Source organism: Ranitomeya imitator, chromosome 3 (assembly GCF_032444005.1).
Source record: "Ranitomeya imitator isolate aRanImi1 chromosome 3, aRanImi1.pri, whole genome shotgun sequence".
NCBI lineage: Eukaryota > Metazoa > Chordata > Amphibia > Anura > Dendrobatidae > Ranitomeya > Ranitomeya imitator.
In genome coordinates this window covers 349,205,752-349,227,634 of record NC_091284.1, presented here as the reverse complement: position 1 = coordinate 349,227,634, position 21,883 = coordinate 349,205,752, and positions in this window count along the sequence as shown.

Genomic DNA, 21,883 nt, shown 5'->3' with positions numbered 1-21,883 from the left:
CACAGTCACTGACATATAATGCCCCTGTCCATGTCTACTTGTCAAAGTGTCTGTGGTGAAATGCACCCTGTCATGGCTAGGAGGAAATGGTCTTTTACTTGTCCACATCTGAGGGACCGAGGGCTGGCTGCCGTGCTTAGGCGGAATTAAGTAGGGTGTCCCTGGCAAACTGCTGGTCTGTGAGGAAGGTGCAGGAGGAGATATTATGTTGCCTTGATCAAAATCTGGTGGCCTTAATGTCGGAGAGTGCTCAACACCAGCAGGTGTTTCCGCTTGCAAATGTACTAACGATCTGCCAATCACACTGGCTGTTGCGGGTAAAGAGGTGGAAGGTCTGCACCCAAAACCATGTGCGACTGGTGTCCCCACAGTCACAGAGGATGAAGAGGCCACGGATGCACTTGATTGGGCAGACGGTGGTTGGCCCTGCCCACTAGGCCGCATTGTAGCACAGTGAGCTTCCCACTGCAATTTATGCCTCATATCCATATGATGTTTCATGCATGAAGTACTCAAACTATTCATTTTTTGGCCTCTAATGAGATTTTGGTGACAAATGTTACAAACAACATGAGGTGGGTCATCCTTTGCAATCTCAAAAAATGCCCAGGCTATGCAAGGCTTAGAGCTCATGCGACCTGAAGAGCCACCACGACTTGTTCTCAAAGGCACAGTTGTGGTTGAAGATGCAGTTGTTGACGTGCTTCCAGTACTCCGTCTCTGTCCAGGAAGGCGCAACCTAACCTCATTGTCACTAGCATCCTCCTCCACCTCCTCTGCTGACCTCATGGACTGGCGGACTGTGGGTTGACATTAAGTGGGGTCTCCAACCTCATCATCATCATCACCCTGTGTGTTCTCACACCCGTCGTCCTCAGAGCCAACCTCTTCCTGCCCTGACCGAAAAGTCAAGTTTTTGTTCCAATCAGGTATCTCAGTCTCATCATCATCTTCCTCACTGTCTCCACCAACAGGAGTTACAGTTTGGGAACGAGGGTCTACATCATGCTCAGAACCTTCTTCATCTGGGCCTGGATCTGACTCACAAAGATTCTGGGCATCAGTGCAGATCATTTCCTCGTCTGGATTCACAGAAGCTCTGGAGCAGACCTCTGATTCCCAGGCTATAGTATGAATAAACAGCTTTGCAGACTCAACCATCTGTGTTACCCTATACTCAGACGAGCAGCTGGAGGCTTGGGAGCTGTGAGGAAGCAAGTGCGATTGGGGTGACACCTCTGAGGACTGGAGTATTTGTGATGTTGAAGTTGAGGTGGAGGAGAGCCCAATTGAAGGAGTACTTGAAATCCGTTCAAGCACCTGCTGTTTTTTTGTGCCACATCTGGAATTTGTAGCAATGCTCGTAGCAATGGTCGTAAGAAAGGGATCATATCAGATTGTATACGAAAAGAAGTAGACATCTTACTTTAGCTGGAAGTTGGTCTTTCTTCTGCAGATGTTACTGTTGCTTTACCACCTACCCCACGGACACAACCTTTTTTTCCCTTTCCAACACGCCTATTCCCCTTTCCACCAGCAGCAGGCCTTTTGCCACTCATTTTGGTGCTTTACTAATTGCAACTCTATAGTTGTTGGCACAAAAAACGATGGATGGAAACTGAGCAGAGCTGAGTCGCCAAACTGTGGTACTAGCCCAAAATGATTTACTGGGTTAGATGCAGTAAAAAATTATTAGATATACAGGCGGTGTAGCTAGCATCACAGGCAGGCTACTCCGCTGACATGCAGACACTGCTACTAAGCCCAAAACGATTTACTGGGTTAGATGCAGTAAAAATTTAGATACACAGGCGGTGTAGCTAGCTTCACAGGAGGGCTACTCAGATGACTACCAGACAATACTACTAGCACAAAAGGATTGGCTGAGCTATATTACACCAAATGCTGTGACAAACACTTGCACAGCACTAGCACAGACCTACCTGGCAAAAAGTGCTATGAACTGCTGTAACCTACCCTGAAAAGGGCTGATATTACAACTAGTCCCAACTCCCTAAACCTATCTCTCTCTATCTAACTGCAAATTCGCTCGCAATTCACACTCTTATACTGTATAGCGCCCACAGCAGCAGCGGTGCCATCTAACACTAAGCTGCAGCAGTGAGGAAATGGTGGCTACGGGGCAAATGGATGGTTCTTATAGGGCAAGGACATGTGACATACACAGCCAATGAAGAAGATACACACGGCACTCAAGGCACTTGTTGGTGGTGCACAAGTCAGGTTTCCAGCTTGTCAAATAGTAATCACAAAATACTTGGCACTCAGAAGTTTTTTTGCGGAAGAAAGTTGAACATTTCGTTTATTTGTGCATCCAGTTCAAAGATTTTTAAACGTTTTTGGTCTAATTACAAGATCTTCATCAGAATAATCTTTATCACAACTGAAATATATACAAAATCACACAAGGATTTAAAGAAAAAATTAAATGAAGCACAAACAGAATAAACATGAATCATCATAAATTCCATTCAAATCAAATTACTTCAACTGGTAAACAGGAAACAAGTGACAACTGTGGCGGGCGGGATTGAATCCAAGCTGGTGCTCCATGAATCGTGGAGGTTCCAATCAGAAGAAAACTATAAACTGTGATTGTGGATAAGGGAAAGAAAAAATCGTGATATAGACATAAAATCGTGTACAAAGAATACTACTGTTAACGCAGCTGAGATACCCTGAAAGGATACCGAGTGAGAAGATTTTCAGAGCGCTGGGCCATAGCGCTGAGTGTGCAAGTGCAGGGTGAATGCCTTTAACAGAGATGTATACACTATGAATATCAATATAGGCGCCTGTGCACAATCCTAGGTATCGAGCTGCAAGAAAAACACGTCAGCACGTGACAACATGAAATACACCAGAAAACACTGAAAAAGGCCATCATATTAGACAAAAAAGATAAATGTAAACCAATGAGCCCGTGAATTGAATTAAGCTGTTGTGACGCAGCTGGTGGTATGTGCACATGAGAGTGTACAGCATGTAGTACCTGGAATAATGAGCACGGTATGTGGGCCTGCAGGCCTACATATGAATACGTCCCCAGGAGAGTTACACCTAGGGATTATATATAGGGAAAGGAGGGTTACTGCGGTCAGCGCGACTGTGTGCAGCAGGAGGAGCTAAAATGCAAGGAGCACTAAAGGCCTGGGGGTAAACAGCAGGGTAATATTAAATACCTCTTAGGATCCTGGAAAGTGCCTAGGCATGGAGGCGCAGAGGTAAGGCAAAGAGTTTAATGTGGGCTGGCACTGGGAAAGAAAACACGCCAGGGGACAATGCCCTCAATACAGTGCAATAGAGAAACTAGCCAAAACGCGCTCTCCCTGTATGTACCTTAAGTTGCCTGGTCCGTGGTGTAAAGCTGCAAAGAAGCGGTGGCTCCGGAGAATGCTGTGGACCAGCGCTACTTCCGGGTTTATGTGCTCCCTGAAGGTGTGTCACCTGACCAGCCGCGTCATCACGGTCACATGATCGCGGCTGTGCGAGCCGCGCATGCTCAGTAGAAAATCAGTGCTGTACTAAGAGAAGAGAGCAGGGATACCTGGGGCGGGCGCACAAAGGGTCTAGTGGGAGGTACTGCTATATGGTAGGCCAAAGGGCATAACATCTATCACAAGGGACAAGGGCAAACTGCATGATGGCTCGGAATGATGTGAACGGAGATGCAGTATATATGAAGGCAATACATAAAGCAGTACATATTAAAGGAATATGTATACTCTACCATGTGAGGTGCCGCAAGTGCCCAGTGCGTGACGTGACCTTAACGGTTCAAAAGGGGAAAGAAACGACAAACATAAAAGTTAGGCAGGAAAAGAAAGATATCCTGTATGGCAGAAAGTCACATATCACTTTTTGTAATAAAAACATCACATTATAGAAACATCACATTATAAAAAGGCCGATATATCATAATCTCTGTTTAATCCCTTTGGCTCTAAGGTCTGCAAAGTATAAATCCAGAACGCATCCCTTCTTTTGAGTATTTGAACATGATTCTGGCCTGATCCTAAGGGGATCAATTTGTTCGAGAACCTGGTATCTGAGTTGAGAAATGTTGTGTTTTTTTTCAAGAACATGATGTGGAAGGGGAAGATGTTTTTTTTTTACATCGGATGGTGGATTTATGTTACAGGTTGCGTAGTCTCCCCCACATAAGCCAGGCCGCATGGGCATTTAATTAAGTAAATAACGAAAGAGGATTTGCATGTGTTAAAGCCTTTGATTGGTATTGCCTTTCCTGTTTGGGGGTGAAACACCGAGGGCCCCTTTTGTACATTGCTGCACTGAAGGCAGTTAAGACACGGGAAGGTACCCAGTCTCTGTGTCTGCAGAAAGGATTGCCTGGAAATGGCCATACCTGAACCCACATCCGCTTTGACCAATCTGTCTTTCAGATTTTTGGCCTGTCTAAAATAAGAGAGAAATGGTATTTTAAATTCCAGATTTGTGGATAACTTTTAGCTAGTATATTCCAGTGTCTCCTGATGGTGGATTGTACCAAACCAGAAAACGGATGATATGTTGTAACAAAAGGAATTCTCTTATTGCCATCCTTGGATTTCGTGGATGCACTGTTCTGTTTGGCCTTAGTGAGAACCCCCTGTGGGTAACCCCTGTTAGAGAATTTGCGTTCCATCTCCGAAAGTCTGACTTCCCTGGTATTCCCATCAGAGAGTTGGACGGTGCTAGTAAGAAGGGACTGATTGTCCCAATAGTCAATGATTCCGAAAAATACTGCACTCGTCAAAATTAAGTTTTATGCTTAATAGTGTAATTTTATTTGCAACAAGTGATTTGTAGCGACAAGCAAAACGTTTCGGCCAAATTAGTGGCCTTGGTCACATAGTCGCTGAAATAAAAATAGAAATAAATACAATGAGGCGTTTGTACAAAATATTGAGTCACAAATATATATACATAAATGCATTATATACAGTATGTACAAAGAATTGGCTGGAAGAATATGTCTAAGTGTATTGTTGCTGGAGTAATAAATAAAGCCCCAGGACGGCATATCTCAATCAGCTAGAGTTAAAAATGAGATCAGGAGAAGAAAGGAAAAGAGGAAGAGGTCATGCAGCAAGCCAATGTTTGTAACAGAGAAGGTGAGTTTGTAAATGACAGAGGAGTGAAGATCCTGACTTTAAAATCCTACTGGAGTATGTCCTCATATTTAATTATCAAGAGATGAAATGTAGCAAAAATTTATATTTACCACTGTACAGGGAACATATGCTATTGTGTCCCCTAGTGATGCATAAGAAGTATGGCCAGTCTGTGAGGTATAAGGCAGCCGCCCTGTGAATATTCAACATAAAGAAGGGGAAGTTTGAATTCATTTGTAAAGGAGAATGAGTTCAAAAATCATGAGAATAGACAAGAGAGATCCAAAGCTGGTCAGAGAACTTGCAATCGGTGGTGGTACAGCTGCAGGTGCTGACACTGCCATGTCTGAGCATGGAGTGAGGCTGTATCCCTGTGTAAGGCCGGCGTCACACTTGCGAGTTTTACAGATGTAAGAGCGCAGAAACTACGTCCGTAAAACTCGCAAAACATACGGCACAATTATTCTCTATGCCCCTGCTCCTATCTGCCGTATTTTACAGGTCCGTATTATACGGCTTTCTACGGCCGTAGAAAATCGCAGCATGCTGCGTTTGTCACCGTACTGCGCAAGAAATACGCCAATGAAAGTCTATGGAATCCTGAAAAATAAGGATCACACATGGACCAGCAGTGTGACTTGCGAGAAATACGCAGCGGTGTTAGCGAGAAAAGCCGGTAATTCATTGCGGTGTACCGTAAAATCACACTGACAGCTTCCAGTAGAATAGGTAGAATAAATGTGTACACATAGAATAGGTATATATATATATGTCAGTGAGACACATGTATATATATATATTAATATTTCTTCCAGCGCTAGACAGCTTTAAAGCCGGCTTTTGCTCTCTCCTTCCTAAACCCGACATGATTTGAGACATGGTTTACATACAGTAAACCATGTCTTCTCCCCCTTTTTTTTGCATATTCCACACTACTAATGTTAGTAGTGTGTATATGCAAAATTTGGCCGTTCTATCTACTAAATTAAAGGGTTAAATGGCGGAAAAAATTGGTGTGGGCTCCCGCGCAATTTCTCCGCCAGAGTAGTAAAGCCAGTGACTGAGGGCAGACATTAATAGCCTAGAGAGGGTCCACGGCTATTGCCTCCCCCCTGGCTAAAAACACCTGCCCCCAGCCACCCCAGAAAAGGCACATCTGGAAGATGCGCCTATTCTGGCACTTGGCCACTCTCTTCCCATTCCCGTGTAGCGGTGGGATATGGGGTAATGAAGGGTTAATGCCACCTTGCTATTGTAAGGTGACATTAAGCCAAATTAATAATGGAGAGACGTCAATTATGACACCTATCCATTATTAATCCAATACTAGGAAAGGGTTAAAAAAACACAAACACATTATTAAAAATTATTTTAATGAAATAAAAACAAAGGTTGTTGTAGTATTTTATTGAACGCCCATTCCAATCACTGAAGACCCTCGTTCTGTAACAAAAAAAAAAAAAAAAAACAATATCCTTACCTTCCGCAGATCTGTAAAGTCCAACGATGTAAATCCATCTGAAGGGGTTAAAATATTTTGCAGCCACGAGCTGTCCTAATGCATTGATGCTCGTCGCTGCAAAACCCCGGGGAATGAAGGTAAAGTAGGCCAACTAGATCGTGGGAACTTTCCTAGAAAGCTCCCAGGCTCGAGTTCATAAGAGGGCGCCCTCTGCTAGTTGTCCTCATATGAACTCGAGCCTGGGAGCTTTCTAGGAAAGTCCCCACGATCTAGGAACAACCAGCAGAGGGCGACTCACTGCAAATGAAGGTAAATATAGGTCATTGACCTACTTTACCTTAATTCCCTGGGGTTTTGCAGCCCGATGCTCCTTACCACCTGCATCAGGCACCACTTTACTGCCATCCACACCTCAGGTAATTGACCACTTATAGGAGATTTTTTCCTGATTTAAACTTACTGCTCTCTCTGGCTACTTGTAATGGGTTTATCTCCCAGTTTGTTAGCAACTATATTGCACTACTGGTTTTATATATACACCCTGCCATAGTATTTTCTAGTATGGGATACTCCTTGTCTCCATTTTAGGTCAAATTTCCCGTGGGTATGTACCTATGAGCTCTGTGTGCCCTGCCTTGCCACTTTATATGTGGGTATATCACCAGCAATCCATCCATATGTGATATTACGGTTATATTGATAGTGTTAACCCTCGGTGGTTCTGTGCAGACCCGTCTCCCCTGACTTTGTCTTGTGTTTAAAAAATCACCCCTGTCTTTTTCTCCCTTAATTTTGGTGTACTCCTATGTACCGTTTTAATTATTGTTAAATAAATATTTTATTTTTTAATATTATTCTACTTTCTTCACTTCTTCTTTCTTTTGTGATAGCCTCACAAATGAATATGTATGTTAATGGTTTACTGTATGTAAACCATGTCTCATATCATGTCGGGTTTAGGAAGGAGAGAGCAAAAGCCGGTAATTGAATTACCGGCTTTAAACCTATCTAGCGCTGTTTGAAGTTAAAATATATATACATATATGTGTCTAATGACATATATATATATATATATAGACAGTATATAGATATATATATTTTTTTTAACACATGGATCCCTTGTATTGCCGTATGTCAGATTTGCAAGCCTGCGAGAAAACCACGCAGTACGGATGCCATACGGATTACATACGGAGGATGCCATGCGCAAAATACGCTGACACACCCTGCCTACGGAGGAGTTACGGACCACTATTTTGGGGACTTTTGAGCGTATTACGGCCGTAATATACGGACCGTATTGTTTTACGCTGTGTGTGACGCCGGCCTAAGAGCTATAAAGAGAATGCTAATGTAATGGGTCATGTGATCGACAGCAGCAGTGGAATGAATAGCCTTAGTGAGCTAATGTCTGTAAGCACTTGTATGGCAGGGCTGGCTGATCTGCAGTTACTGGCTGGAGACTGTAGGTAGATAACAAGGTAGATAGAAGAATAGTATAGGATGAGGTGAAACAGAACATAATGTATTAAATATTGTGATATATCTGCAAAAAGAATTGTGACAATAATAGAGATGGTATGCATGATATCATTTAAATCAATACAATATATATAATGCAATATTTACAATGTAGCTGCTGAAAGGGAAAGCAAGTATTGCAAGATTCATGTGACATATCTCTGCATATAGCTCAACAGAACATGTATAATGTTCATAACGTGGCTGTAGGAAAGAATCTATATGTTAGTAAATATACACATGAATAAAGATCGATCATAAAAAAAACATGTTAATGGATCCAAGACATGAGCCTTATATGTTTCAATTGTGTGAATCAATTATTGAGGAAATATACGCATAAAATGATGCAAGTCATCAATAATATACACATACAATATTTGATGTGGCTGCTGGAAAAAATGCATATAATATTTAAAACACGTATGAGAAAAAAAAAATAGAGCCAACATGTCATGAACCTTATAGGTTTAGATTGCACGACTACATTGTTGGGAAAACATATGTATCTATATATATATATACTGTACATGCATACATAGTGGTGTAAATCAAGGATAATATACAGAAATTTTTCTTTATAAAAATAAGTAGGAGTCCAAACTGAAGAGGGAAAGAAAACTTAATAATGTACTAATGTCTTACAAACTAGGGGATCTTACCGCCTTGACCATGTCTATTGCTGTGACGATACATACAGTGGGGCAAAAAAGTATTTAGTCAGTCAGCAATAGTGCAAGTTCCACCACTTAAAAAGATGAGAGGCGTCTGTAATATACATCATAGGTAGACCTCAACTATGGGAGACAAACTGAGAAAAAAAAATCCAGAAAATCACATTGTCTGTTTTTTTATCATTTTATTTGCGTATTATGGTGGAAAATAAGTATTTGGTCAGAAACAAACAATCAAGATTTCTGGCTCTCACAGACCTGTAACTTCTTCTTTAAGAGTCTCCTCTTTCCTCCACTCATTACCTGTAGTAATGGCACCTGTTTAAACTTGTTATCAGTATAAAAAGACACCTGTGCACACCCTCAAACAGTCTGACTCCAAACTCCACTATGGTGAAGACCAAAGAGCTGTCAAAGGACACCAGAAACAAAATTGTAGCCCTGCACCAGGCTGGGAAGACTGAATCTGCAATAGCCAACCAGCTTGGAGTGAAGAAATCAACAGTGGGAGCAATAATTAGAAAATGGAAGACATACAAGACCACTGATAATCTCCCTCGATCTGGGGCTCCACGCAAAATCCCACCCCTTGGGGTCAGAATGATCACAAGAACGGTGAGCAAAAATCCCAGAACCACGTGGGGGGACCTAGTGAATGAACTGCAGAGAGCTGGGACCAATGTAACAAGGCCTACCATAAGTAACACACTACGCCACCATGGACTCAGATCCTGCAGTGCCAGACGTGTCCCACTGCTTAAGCCAGTAGATGTCCGGTCCCGTCTGAAGTTTGCTAGAGAGCATTTGGATGATCCAGAGGAGTTTTGGGAGAATGTCCTATGGTCTGATGAAACCAAACTGGAACTGTTTGGTAGAAACACAACTTGTCGTGTTTGGAGGAAAAACAATACTGAGTTGCATCGATCAAACACCATACCTACTGTAAAGCATAGTGGTGGAAACATCATGCTTTGGGGCTGTTTCTCTGCAAAGGGGCCAGGACGACTGATCCGGGTACATGAAAGAATGAATGGGGCCATGTATCGTGAGATTTTGAGTGCAAACCTCCTTCCATCAGCAAGGGCATTGAAGATGAAACGTGGCTGGGTCTTTCAACATGACAATGATCCAAAGCACACCGCCAGGGCAACGAAGGAGTGGCTTCGTAAGAAGCATTTCAAGGTCCTGGAGTGGCCTAGCCAGTCTCCAGATCTCAACCCTATAGAAAACCTTTGGAAGGAGTTGAAAGTCCGTGTTGCCATGCGAAAAGCCAAAAACATCACTGCTCTAGAGGAGATCTGCATGGAGGAATGGGCCAACATACCAACAACAGTGTGTGGCAACCTTGTGATGACTTACAGAAAACGTTTGACCTCTGTCATTGCCAACAAACGATATATTACAAAGTAACATAGTAACATAGTAACATAGTTAGTAAGGCCGAAAAAAGACATTTGTCCATCCAGTTCAGCCTATATTCCATCATAATAAATACCCAGATCTACGTCCTTCTACAGAACCTAATAATTGTATGATACAATATTGTTCTGCTCCAGGAAGACATCCAGGCCTCTCTTGAACCCCTCGACTGAGTTCGCCATCACCACCTCCTCAGGCAAGCAATTCCAGATTCTCACTGCCCTAACAGTAAAGAATCCTCTTCTGTGTTGGTGGAAAAACCTTCTCTCCTCCAGACGCAAAGAATGCCCCCTTGTGCCCGTCACCTTCCTTGGTATAAACAGATCCTCAGCGAGATATTTGTATTGTCCCCTTATATACTTATACATGGTTATTAGATCGCCCCTCAGTCGTCTTTTTTCTAGACTAAATAATCCTAATTTCGCTAATCTATCTGGGTATTGTAGTTCTCCCATCCCCTTTATTAATTTTGTTGCCCTCCTTTGTACTCTCTCTAGTTCCATTATATCCTTCCTGAGCACCGGTGCCCAAAACTGGACACAGTACTCCATGTGCGGTCTAACTAGGGATTTGTACAGAGGCAGTATAATGCTCTCATCATGTGTATCCAGACCTTTTTTAATGCACCCCATGATCCTGTTTGCCTTGGCAGCTGCTGCCTGGCACTGGCTGCTCCAGGTAAGTTTATCATTAACTAGGATCCCCAAGTCCTTCTCCCTGTCAGATTTACCCAGTGGTTTCCCGTTCAGTGTGTAATGGTGATATTGATTCCCTCTTCCCATGTGTATAACCTTACATTTATCATTGTTAAACCTCATCTGCCACCTTTCAGCCCAAGTTTCCAACTTATCCAGATCCATCTGTAGCAGAATACTATCTTCTCTTGTATTAACTGCTTTACATAGTTTTGTATCATCTGCAAATATCGATATTTTACTGTGTAAACCTTCTACCAGATCATTAATGAATATGTTGAAGAGAACAGGTCCCAATACTGACCCCTGCGGTACCCCACTGGTCACAGCGACCCAGTTAGAGACTATACCATTTATCACCACCCTCTGCTTTCTATCACTAAGCCAGTTACTAACCCATTTACACACATTTTCCCCCAGACCAAGCATTCTCATTTTGTGTACCAACCTCTTGTGCGGCACGGTATCAAACGCTTTGGAAAAATCGAGATATACCACGTCCAATGACTCACCGTGGTCCAGTCTATAGTATTGAGACTGGACTATAGTATAGTATTGAGATGAAATTTTGTTTCTGACCAAATACTTATTTTCCACCATAATACGCAAATAAAATGATAAAAAAACAGACAATGTGATTTTCTGGATTTTTTTTTCTCAGTTTGTCTCCCATAGTTGAGGTCTACCTATGATGTAAATTACAGACGCCTCTCATCTTTTTAAGTGGTGGAACTTGCACTATTGCTGACTGACTAAATACTTTTTTGCCCCACTGTATATGTGGTCAATGGGTCTGAGGAAAGAAATATATTAAGTTAACCAATCTATCTCACGATTGAGACCTTAAGGGTATGTGCACACGATGCAGATTTAGTGCAGAAACGCTGCAGAACTGCACTGTGATTTACAGTACAATGTAAATCAATGTGAAAAAAAAAAGCTGAGCACATAGTGCAGAAAAATCTGCGCAGAAACGCTGCAGATTTCAAAGAAGTGCACGTCACTTCTTTTGTGCAGTTCTGCAGCGTTTCTGCAGCAGATTTTTCTGCACCATGTGCTCAGCTTTTTTTTTCACATTGATTTACATTGTACTGTACAGAAACTGCATAGAAACTGCACAGAAACTGCGCAGAAACTGCATAGAAACTGCGCAGAAACTGCATAGAAACTGCGCAGAAACTGCATCAAATCTGCAGATGCAGATTTAGTGCAGAAAATTCTGCACTACATTTCCTACTACATTTCCTACGTGTGCACATAGCCTAAGGCTGTGTGCACACGTTGCGTTTTTTTTGCGGTTTTTTTCGCAGTTTTTCCCAATAAAAACGCTATAAAACCGCAAAGAAATGCATACAATAAGCATCCCATCATTTAGAATAAATTCCGCATGTTTTGTGCACATGATGAGTTTTATTCCGCGAAAAAAACGCACCGCGGCAAAAAACACAGCATGTTCATTAATTTTCCATTTTTTTGCGGATTTCCCACTCCAAAATGCATTGGGAAGTGTCCGGAAAAACCGTGGCAAAAACGCATCAAAACCGCGGCAAAAACGTGTCAAAACCGTGGCAAAATCGCGGCAAAAATGCATGCGGATTTCTTGCAGAAAATGTCCGGAATTCTCAGGAATTTTTTGCAAGAAATCCTGAACGTGTGCACATAGCCTTAGGGCTGAGAGTATCAAGGGTATAGATCCAAAACGTTTCACGTTGTTTTAATAGTTGAACGTGGTCACAGCCAATGACACATGCCCTTTCTTGTGTGCATCACATGCCCTTTGCTGTGTGTGTGCGCACTGCTGATAGGCTGAGAGACTGCACCGCCCCACTGTAAATGCGGGAAAGAAAAAAAAATGGAGATCGGCGTTATTTCAGCACAGATCTATCCCCTGCCCACTATACACTGAAATAGTCTATTAACATTGATAAACAGTTTTAATGCGAAAATCAAGTTAGGCTTTTGGCGAACGAACAGTTATCGAACAGAAACTCGAACAGCCGAATTTTAATCAAATTGTTCAAGTTCGTCGAACGATTCGAACACCGCCCAAAACAGCTCGAATTTGAAACAGTTTGACTCGAACACCGCTTATCTCTACTGGCTAGTCATAATTACGGTGATGTCACTCAGATGAGAATAATGATGTTGGGCACAGGAGACAGCAGTGGTGAGTTTAATAATACACTTACACCACATTACATGCACATACACACATTTAATACAAAAAAATAGATGGGAGTGCTTCTTTAACACTTCCCCTGTCCCCTTTAACTGTGCCATCTGGAAAACCCAGTCAGTATAGTCACAAACTCCCCTACATCCGTATACTTCTTTCTTTCAAATTCTCTTAACCTCCCGGCTCTTACTGAAGCCTAAATCCAGTAGCTTGGCACCACCTCAATTGAAGCTTTCTTACATGGTGGTCTACATTTTTCGGATAATCTCAAACCTGAGAACAGACAAGGAGGCATAGATTTGCTTCCTTATGGGTGAGACCACTCCAATTTTATAATCCTTTGCTATTTTTGGGTGGATCCTCATATCCATTATATGTCTGTTTTACCTCTGCACTCGCATATATAACCAGTTGTTACTTAGTGGCTTTACTAGGGTTATACTCTGCATGAATGTTTGACCACTGTCAGTTCATTGGTATTTTATTTACCCTGTGATATTTACATATTTCCTTATCCTTCATGTATTTTATATAGGTTATGAGTTTGCAGAGCTGGTTCTAGTCAATTTTTCTGCAGAACTGGTTATAGTTGTCTGATTTATATACATTGATGACTGCAGCTATATGCATACTATAACTGACATTCGCATATTCAGCTCTTAAAGTTTCATGAGAGAAGTGAAGTCTCCTACCTCCTTAATATTTTATGTACCTTATTTCCCTTTATGGGTAGCATCATTTTATTCAGTACTTAATTGAAAGTTATATTGTATTGCTTTCTCTATTGCTGTTACAGGTTTAAGTCTGCCCTAAAAATGTATTTAGTTACCTGGCCTATCACCTCACTAATCTATTTATTCTCTGTTCTCACTTCCTAAATTTTTAACACAATCTAGTCCCCCATATATGTTTTCAGATTCTCCATGCACTCAATGTCACTATGCATCATTACTTGTACACATACTGGCTGGTGACCGTTAAATGCAGCATTATTTGAATGCTCCTATCTAATATATAAAGCTGAATGTGTGTATGTCCGGGATTGGCATGTGCACCGTCGCAGCTACAGCCACAAAATGACCCTGAGAGCGTCATAGGCTATGTTGTGAGGCGAAATTTTAACTCCGCGCTTTCCAAATCACCAAACAATTTTTCCCCTATCTACATAATGGGGAAAAAGTGAAAGGAAAAGTGTTGGAGGCAAATTGACAGCTGCCAGAGGTGAACAAGGGGGACTTAAAGAGCGAGGGCGATGGCGCCAAAGAGTATATACCATACAGTTGCTAAGGTGGGGCCCTGGCATGGGATACTCACCACACACGGGGATATGAACACACAAACAAAATGCGCCACACACTACCACGTGCTTGAACACATATACCACCCTCAGCACACATTTCACCACACATACACCAACCTCGCCACATAAAAGTCGAAACACAAAAGTCGCCGCTCAAAACTCGCCACGTGCAAAACTCACCTCATGGAAAACTCGGCACACGCAATACTTGCACACGCAGAAAAATTTCCCCATGCCCAAAAGATGCAACACATGCAAAAGTTGCCTCACACAAAACTTGTACATACTCAAAACGCACCACACATAAAACTCGCCAAGCGCAAACCTCGCCATGCGCAAAACTTGCTGCACACAACTTGCTACACTAACCTGTCACATGCAACTTGACACACAAAAAGTTGCTACACGCATGTCGCCACACAAAACTCATCTCACAAAAGTCGCTACATGCATGTAGCCACATGCAACTCAACACACACAACTTGACACATGAAAGTCGCCCTAAAACACACACAAGTCTGGTATTATCCTTCAAAAATAAAAATCTGATTAATAAGCAGACAAACTCCAAGAGCAACAAATGTACCATATAGGAAATATGGCAGCTGTCAGTCACATGACCTGTCTATTATGTGTATGTGTGAGCTAATATATACTGCCAGGGGGGAGGGCTTCTTGTTGGCTGGAGATTTATCAGGCTGCCAATTTAGCTTACAAATACTGAGGTAAAAATACTGACCAAATAATCTGTGAACGTGGTCTAATACAGGAGGAGATGACATACAGATATATACTATATACAGGGGAGATGACACACAGGTATATACGATATACCGGAGAGATGACACACAGATATATACTATATACAGAGGAGATGACACACAGGTATATACTATATACAGAAGGAGATTACATACAGGTATATACTATATACAGGAGGAGATGACACACTGGTATATACTATATACAGGGGAGATGACATACAGGTACATACTATATACAGGGGAGATGACACACAGGTATATACTATATACAGGGGAGATGACACACAGGTATTAATAATAATAATAATAATAATAATATTTATTGTTATAGCGCCATTTGTTCCATGGCGCTTTACATGTGAGGAGGCATATACATAATGAAAACATATACTATATACAGTGGAGATGACACACAGGTATATACTATATACAGGAGGAGATGACACAGGTATAGACTATATACAGGAGGAGATGACACACAGGTATATACTATATACAGGGGGAGATGACACACACATATATACTATATACAGGGGAGATGTCACACAGGTATATACTATATACAGGAGGAGATGACATACAGATATACACTATATACAGGGGAGATGACACACAGGTATTAACTATATACAGTAGGAGATGACACACTGGTATATAGTATATACAGGGGAGATGACACACAGGTATTAACTATATACAGTAGGAGATGACACACTGGTATATAGTATATACAGTAAGAGATGACACACTGGTATATAGTATATACAGGGGAGATGACATACAGGTACATACTATATACAGGGGAGATGACACACAGGTATAAACTATATATAGGGGAGATGACACACAGGTATATACTATATACTGGAGGAGATGACACACAGGTATATACTATATACAGGAGGAGATGACATACAGGTACATCCTATATACAGGAGGAGATGACACACAGATATATACTATATACAAGAGGAGATGACACACAGGTATATACTATATACAGAAGGAGATGACACACAGGTATATACTATATACAGGGGAGATGACACACATATATACTATATACAGGAGGAGATGACACACAGATATATACTATATACAGGAGCAGATGACACACAGGTATATACTATATACAGGAGGAGATGACACACAGGTATATACTATATACAGGAGGAGATGACATACAGGTACATACTATATACAGGAGGAGATGATACACAGGTATATACTATATACAGAAGCAGACGACACACAGGTATATACTATATACAGGAAGAGATGACTTACAAGTATATACTATGTAAAAGAGGAGATGACACATATTTATATAGAGGAGGAGATGACATACAGCAGGTATATACTATATACAGGGGAGATGACATACAGGTATATACTATATTATACAGGAGATGGCATACAGGTATATACTATTTACAGGGGAGATAACATACAGGTATATACTATACACAGGAGATGACATACAGGTGTATACTATATATAAGGGAGATGACAAACATGTATTTACTGAGGGGAAAATGAGAGGTGTGAGGTGAAAATGAAAAGGTGTGAGTGCAAAATGAGACGAGTGAGGGAAAATAGTGGAGTGATCGGAAAATGACAGATGTGAGGTTGAAATGACAAGTGTTAGGGGGGAATGAGAGGAGTGAGGGGGAAAATAAGAGGAGTGAGGGGGAAAATGAGAGGTGTAAGGGAGAAAATGAGAGATGTGAGGGGGAAAATGAGAGGCGTGATGGGAAAATAAGAGAGGTGAGGTGCTATAACTAACCACAGATATTTACTATGCACAGGCAACGCCAGGCTCTTCAGCTAGTTTATTATATTGATGGCTGGACCATACATAACAAGCTCTTTTTTACCCTTTTTGTCACACCTATACACTCAACTTTTGAGCAGGGCCCTCAATTCTCTTGCTGTGTGTTGAATAATGTGATATTCTGTAATATCTGATTATGTTTTTACATGAACCTTCAGAATTGTAAAAGTGCTGAGAAATATGTTAGCGCTCTGGAAATAAAATTATTATTATGATTAATGTATGCTTTAGATTATGAGAGCTGACTTGCAAGACTGGAGGACTGGAATTATTACGGAGATAAATATTATGGAGACTAGATGGTGGCACGATTCTAACGCATCGGGTATTCTAGAATATGTATGTAGTTTATTTATGAAGATTTAAGAATAATGCAATGAATACACAGGATTTTCCGGGTAAAGTATATACATTATCATTAAATTTTATTGCTTATAGAACTTAATACAACTGAACAAAATTATTTAACAGATCATCAAAATATATAAACCATTACATGAATATCTAACTGAATTTAAATAAATCATCGGACGAAAGAAGTACATCGACACTATAATATATTTGTTAACAATATCAACCCAAAATATTTTTGTACAGCACATTGACTGACTGAACGTGTTCAGTAAACGTGAGTGAACTACATCACACTGTGACTGACAGAACTTGTTCAATAAACGTGACTGAACTACGTGGCACTGTGACTGACAGAACTTGTTCAGCAAACGTGAGTGAACTATGTTGCATTGTGAATGACAGAACTTGTTCAGTAAAATATATTTAAAGAAGGGTGCACTCTGGTTGATTCCAAGCCATAAATAGTTTAGAGGGTGCAATGCCTAGTCCAAATATATACATAGTCATAGGAAGAAAAAGATTGGACTAACAAAGGCCTGCACAACCACATGAATTGAAAAAATATACCAAACTTTTATTAACACCACAAGGAGAACATAAAAACAATTAAAACCATGTAATATATACACATAACACCTCCATTCCCAAACAGTATATCTGCCAAATCACTTTATAGATCATAGAATTATGCATAAAGCAATAGTGTTGTATATGATAATATGTGAAAATGGCAATATCTACCCTCATATATACATATACATCGCCAATAATGGAAAGATCTATACCAAAAATAGATTGTTTAGGACAGAAAACAGGTTGAAAATTTGGCCTTGGTCCCATATAATAAGCCCCTATACAACCTGATAATGAGTCCTTGTGCTGCAGTAATACCGTCAGATGTAATCAAGGCGGAAAAGAAAAGTAGGGTCTAGAATATATATAGAACCTACTATATAGCAAGTGTATAGGGCGGAGAGAAGGTAGATAAAAGCTTCTAAGTCAAAATGGCAAGGTCGGCATCAGCGCCATAGATACAAAAATGAAGCTGAGATGGGATATGAAAAAGAGCCCAACAGCTTCTAGGTCAAGGTAGCCAGGCCGGCCTGCACGCCATGGATAGCCGAAATGAAGCTGGAATGGGGTGTGAGGAGAAAGCCCCACGCGTATCGCTGCCGCAGCAGCTTCGTCAGGGGAAGTATGTTTGTGGTGAATAAACCCAGTTTAAATATAAGTTATAATTGAGTAAAGTACATACCGCTGTGCTGCTGTGAGGATGGGGGGTGTATATAATAATTCTCTTTTGTTTTTTTATCTGCGCTCCTTCTGTTCTCCTCTCTCTCCCCTGTGCGCCTCTTGTGTCCTGTGCGTGCGCAACACGGCTCAGATCTGAGCCGCGAGTGCGCATACGCAAACTTTCTCCATGGAGAAAAATGCAAGAAAGTATCAAATTATTACTATAGACAAACGAGTTAAAATGTGAAGGACACAGACAGAAAGCAACCACGTTACGTAGTGTAAACAGGACCATATATGTATGGCATTATATATAACAACATCTAGCACCGGTTACAGGGTAGAAACCACATAAATCACCACAATTGTGGCCCAAGACTAGGTAACCCGAACTCAGTGTGATGTATGACAATCTAAGTAAACGTATCTCACCCAGATAGGTCCGTGTGCGTGGTTGAAGCGTGGGCTTCCTCTTGGGCCACAATTGTGGTGATTTATGTGGTTTCTACCCTGGATCTCTCTTTGTAACCGGTGTTAGATGTTGTTATATATAATGCCATACATACAGGTCCTTCTCAAAAAATTAGCATATAGTGTTAAATTTCATTATTTACCATAATGTAATGATTACAATTAAACTTTCATATATTATAGATTCATTATCCACCAACTGAAATTTGTCAGGTCTTTTATTGTTTTAATAGTGATGATTTTGGCATACAACTCCTGATAACCCAAAAAACCTGTCTCAATAAATTAGCATATCAAGAAAAGGTTCTCTAAACGACCTATTACCCTAATCTTCTGAATCAACTAATTAACTCTAAACACATGCAAAAGATACCTGAGGCTTTTATAAACTCCCTGCCTGGTTCATTACTCAATAAATCAATCAGTGGGAGATAAATATTGGCCTCTGGGCTTGTGTGCCACTCCTGACTCCTGTGTGCGTCATCTCTCACTCAGTGGGCCATAGAAAGCCTATTTTTTGTTTTATTTGTTTTCTAAATTCTCCCTGAAAAAATCACTTTATTTTATTTGGTTTCTAAATTATACCTGAAAAAATCATTTTTTTTGTATTTTTTTTTCTCTAAAGTCTCCCTGAAAAAAAAAAAAAATCAAATCTGTGGGAGATTCATATTGCCCTTTCTGCTTGTGTGCCAGTCTTGACTCCTGGGTGTGCCATCTCTCTCTCTCTCTCCAATTGTGGGCCATAGAAAGCCTATTAATTTTTTTGCTTGATTTGGGTTCCAAAATCTACCTGAAAAAATCACTAAATCAATCAGTGGGAGATAAATATTGGCCTCTGGGCTTGTGTGCCACTCCTGACTCCTGTGTGCGTCATTTCTCACTAAGTGGGCCCTAGAAAGCCTATTTTTTGTTTTATTTGTTTTCTAAATTCTCCCTGAAACAATCATTTTATTTTATTTGGTTTCTAAATTCTTCCTGAAAAATTCATTTTTTTGTATTTTTTTTTCTCTAAAGTCTCCCTGAAAAAAAAAAAAAATCAAATCTGTGGGAGATTCATATTGCCCTTTCTGCTTGTGTGCCAGTCTTGACTCCTGGGTGTGCCATCTCTCTCTCTCTCCAATTGTGGGCCATAGAAAGCCTATTTATTTTTTTGCTTGATTTGGGTTCCAAAATCTACCTGAAAAAATCACTAACTCAGTGGGAGATAAATATTGGCCTCTGGGCTTGTGTGCCACTCCTGACTCCTATGTGCATCATCTCACTCAGTGGGCCCTAGAAAGCCTATTTTTTGTTTTATTTGTTTTCTAAATTCTCCCTGAAAAAATCATTTTATTTTATTTGGTTTCTAAATTATTCCTGAAAAAATCATTTTTTTTGTATTTTTTTTTTCTAAAGTCTCCCTGAAAAAAAAAAAAAAATCAAATCAGTGGGAGAATAATATTGCCCTTTCTGCTTGTGTGCCAGTCTTGACTCCTGGGTGTGCCATCTCTCTCTCTCTCTCTCCAATTGTGGGCCATAGAAAGCCTATTAATTTTTTTGGTTGATTTGGGTTCTAAATTCTACCTGAAAAAATCAATAAATCAATCAGTGGGAGATAAATATTGGCCTCTGGGCTTGTGTGGCACTCCTGACTCCTGTGTGCGTCCTCTCTCACTCAGTGGGCCCTACAAAGCCTTCTTTTTTTTTTTTTCTAAATTCTCCCTGAAACAATCATTTCATTTTATTTGGTTTATAAATTCTTCCATAAAAAATCATTTTTTTTTATTATTTTTTTTTTCTAAAGTCTCCCTTTTAAAAAAAAAAAACACAAATCAGTGGGAGATTAATATTTACATTTGCGCTTCAGTGACAGTCCTGCGTGTGTGGCATCTCTCTCATTTGTTGCCAACAACAACAGAGTGTGTAACATTGTGGCTGATTTTCGTTGTGGTCTCACCCACCTGTAAAGGGGTAGCTAAATCATACTGAAGTTATAGCTCACCGTGTAAGTTGTGTGACAGCAACAAATACCGTTAGTTTGGTAACGTTTTTAAAACAATGAGGAAGTCTGGTGGAAGAGGTCGTGGCCGGGGGCGTTCATTGTCAGCTGGTAATGAGGGTAGTGGTAGTGGTGGAGCATCAGGTGGTCGTGGGAAAAAAAATATTGCACCTAAGGCTATGTGCACACGTTCAGGAATTCTAGCAGAAATTTCCGGAGAAAATCCGGACATTTCTGCCAGAATTCCGCACCAAATCTGTATGCAGAATTACCGCGGTTTTACCGCGGTTTTACCGCGGAATTACCACGGAATTACCGCGGATTTGCCGCGGAATTTGCGCGGATTTTCCCAAAAATTTCTCACTGCTTAGCCAGTGGGAAATCCGCGCAAATTCCGCAAAATTAATGGACATGCTCATTATTTTTCCGCATAGCGTTTTTTGCGCGGAAAATAGCGCAGCATGTGCATTAAAATTGCGGAATTCATGTTAAATGATAGGATGCTTAAAGTATGCGGATTATTTGCGGATTTATAGCGTTTTTACAGCGCAAAAACGCTTAAAATCCGCAAATAATCCGGAACGTGTGCACATAGCCTAAGTCTGGAGCTGTGGAGCCAGGTTCGTCGTCTGGCTACACAAGGCCTCGAACGCTCCCTTTTCTGGGAGTAGGAAAACCGCTTTTAAAGCCGGAGCAGCAAGAGCAAGTTTTGGCTTATCTTGCTGACTCAGCCTCTAGCTCTTTTGCCTCCTCTCGTGAAACAGGTAAAAGTAAAAGCAGCGTGTCGTTAGTGGATGTTCATGGTCAGGGACAAGTCGCTTCCTTGTCCTCTTCAGCAAAAACAACAACAGAGAAGAATGCAGCAGG